This window comes from Adiantum capillus-veneris, chromosome 20, assembly GCF_014529385.1.
Source record: "Adiantum capillus-veneris isolate H3 chromosome 20, ASM1452938v2, whole genome shotgun sequence".
Classification (NCBI taxonomy): Eukaryota; Viridiplantae; Streptophyta; class Polypodiopsida; order Polypodiales; family Pteridaceae; genus Adiantum; species Adiantum capillus-veneris.
Genome location: NC_140950.1, coordinates 36,687,847 through 36,691,169, shown reverse-complemented (window position 1 = coordinate 36,691,169; position 3,323 = coordinate 36,687,847).

Here is a 3,323-nt window from a genome sequence, read left to right as displayed (position 1 = left end):
GTTGGCAGCTTTTTGGCTTTGCTTTTGGACCAAAAGCTTTTGAGTTTAAAGGCCTTTTACTGTAACTGCTTTTCACGCCAAGGGCCTTTAAATATGAGGCTAGGGCTCATTCTTTGGCATGCTTCCTGGCAAAGGTGCAGAGTCTGGAGTACCGGCTTGGACTGCGTGATGCAATATAAAGAAATACCGAAAGGGGCGCCAAGGTTTGGGGCCAATACTCTCTGGGGTGGAATTCCGCCACTCGGCGTTGTGTGTCGTCTCTCTCTTTCAATTCAGTTGTTATTGAAGTGCTAAAAGTATGTTCAGTCTGTTCTTTTCTATTGGCACCTGGTGCCAGTCTTGTGACATGAACTTCCCAAGAAGGGCTCTGCTCTGCTGTGCTGGGTCTATAATCCCAAGCCCTCCTTGTGAACAAGAAAGAGTGATGACCTGCCAAGCCACTTTGGCCCAGGCTGTCTGAGTGTCACGCCCTGACCAAAGGAAGTTCCTGATCAGCCTCTCTACCTAGCTGATACAAGAACTCGAGAAGATCCAACAGGAAGTGATGTGCCACATAGTAGCCAACAACACCTGGTTGGCCACTACAACTCTGCCAGCCAAAGGAAGTCGTGCGGAGCTCCATGTAGCAACTTCCTCCTGATAGACAGGAGGAGGGGAGCAATCTGCTGCTCGGGAGACAAGTCTACACCAACCTGATAACCCAGGTACCGAACTGCTGTCCCTGGGGGAATCCACCTGAAAGCCTCCCCTGGCATCCGATCGGGTACAGGAGCACTACCAACCGAGAAAGCCACTGTCTTTCTCCAGTTGTCAGTGCGCCAGATGCACAACAAAAGGTCTCAAGAGCCTGCTCACAACTGTGAAGGTTGGCCTCCTAGCCATCCAAGTACAAGGCTGAGTCGTCAGCAAACTCAGCGTCCAATAGCTCATCTCCCCGAATAGGAAGTGCTAAACCTCGTAGACCAACCTGCTCATCGCCTCAACATAGTACAGAAAGAGGAAGGAGGCAAGAGGGCAGCCCTGTCTGACCGAACGTGTGAGCATGAACCGATCACCTCTACCTCCTGACAGAAGTACTTGACTGTGTGTCCGTCTGTACAAAGCTGACACCCCTTTGATCCAAGCATCTGAGAAGCCCATCCGGTGTAGAGTGCCCTCCAAAAAGTCCCAGTCAACTCTGTCGTTAGCCTTCTCAAAATCGAGAAGAAGAATCACCAGATCCTCACCACAGAGCCGCGCTAGGGCAGAAGCCTCCCAAAAAGTAAAGATGTTGTCAAGGATACTGCGTTCCTTGACAAAACCTGTCTGAGTCTCATGTATAAGGCTCTCTAGAAGTGGCTAGATCCTCAAACTCAGAGCCTTCGCGAGAATTTTGTAGGCTGAGTTGAGGATGGTGATGGGGCGCCACTGTCGAATCTCATCCAAGGAGCCACCCTCCTTGGGAATGACGTAGATGAGACCCTCACTCATGCTGTCAGGCATCTCTCCTGTGTGCAAGATGTATTGAAAAGCACTACAGAGATCTGGGCCAAGCAAGTCCCAATACTCCAAGAAAAGACTGGGAGTCAAGCCATCCTCACCTAGACAGCTACCACAAGGGAGTGCACTAAGAGCCGTGTGCAACTCCTCAAACTAAAGTGGCAGCTCAAGCCTCTAACGCATCTCCTCAGTCACAAGGCAAGGCATCTGTGCCCACACCTGCTCCCTGCATGCATCCTGGCGCTCTGACTAAGGCTCTACAGACAGTAACTCATGGTAAAAGTCAATAGCAACTGCACGCATGTCCTCTGGCTTAGAAGCAACTCACCCGTCGGGCCTCCTCAACTGACTGACCTTGGCATGCGTATGCCGAGGTCCCACTGCCTCGAAGAAAGCACCAGTCACTCTATCACCCACCTGTGTCCACTGAGATGCATGTCGATGAAAAGCAAACTCATAGCGCCGCTCCTCTGTGCTAACAAGCTCCTGGCGAGCCTGCTGTAACTGCTCCTCCAACCAAGGACTGTCTGGATGCTGCTCTTGCATCCTCTGCAAGGAAGCAACGCCTCGTCTGAGACGTTGCTCCTCCTCTCTCGCTGCAGCCAAGCGAGCCAAAGACTCCTGGAGAAAGAAGCGACTAAGCTGAGCTAATCCTGAGGCCACTCTATCAGCAGGAGAATCCTGCATGTCCGATCTCTCTATCCAGAGAGTCTCTACTCGCTCTCTGAGTGCAGAGTCCAACAAGACCCTCTCAAGGATACGAAGCATCGTACTCCCCCTCCTCTGTCTACCTGCCACTGTGAGGATCATTGGTGTATGGTCCGAAAAGGAAGTCCCTGCCAGAATGCCAACTGTCCCACCCAAGTCACAAAAATGGTTACTAGTGTAGAAGCGATCTATCCGCAATAGATTCACTCCTCCCACTCTGCGGTCCGAACGAGAGAAGATCAAGCTGTCTGGGGGCCTCACAAAGCTAGAGTGTTGCCACACATCCGAAACCCTCAGAGTCATACATACCTCTCCCAAGCTGCCAGCTCAACTCCATGCACAGTAGCATGGCTACCACCAATCTTGTCAAAAGGGTCCTCCAACATGTTGAAGTCACCCCCTATGCACCACTGCTCTGCCTGCGGCAAAGACTCAACAATCTGTGCCCAAAACTCTACTCGCGCACTCGCCACATTGGGCGCATATATGTTCAGGAAGCCCACAAGGCAACCCTGAACCTACATAGTGATCCACTGAGCCCTGCCTAGCACAATAATCCCTCTGCCCACAATAGCCTGCTACATAGAATCCGCAATAATTATACATACTCCACCCTGGATGCCTCCAGATCCAAAAGCAACTGACCAAAAAGTATCGTAACGTCCACGCAAGACCTAACCACAACGTCTGATGCGGCTCACACAAATGATGCTCCTGTAACATAAGGAGATCAATCTCTCCTCCCACAAGGCAACGTTGAAGCTTCTGACGTAGTCGGCCCCTCTAACGTTGAAACTGGGACCCACCTAGTCCCTGCACGTTCCATGAGACGATCCTCATTGGAGCGAGAAAGAACAGATGCTGCCGCAGCAGCTAAACGTTTTATCTTCAAGGCTGGATTGGATGGGGAGTAATCCGCATCCGAGCGTCTAGATAGGTGTGACTGCAAAGAGTGTCTGGCCCAAGCCCAAGTAGCCCGAGCCGTACGTAAAGCAACCTCCTCTGTCCAAGAGTCCTCATGAATGTATACATAGCATGGCGAGCACCGAGTATCAGCAAAGAAGTGAACCATACTATGTCTACATCTTGCTGCATCTGGAGGAGTCACAGCAAACTTGGCCAATGGCCACAGAGTA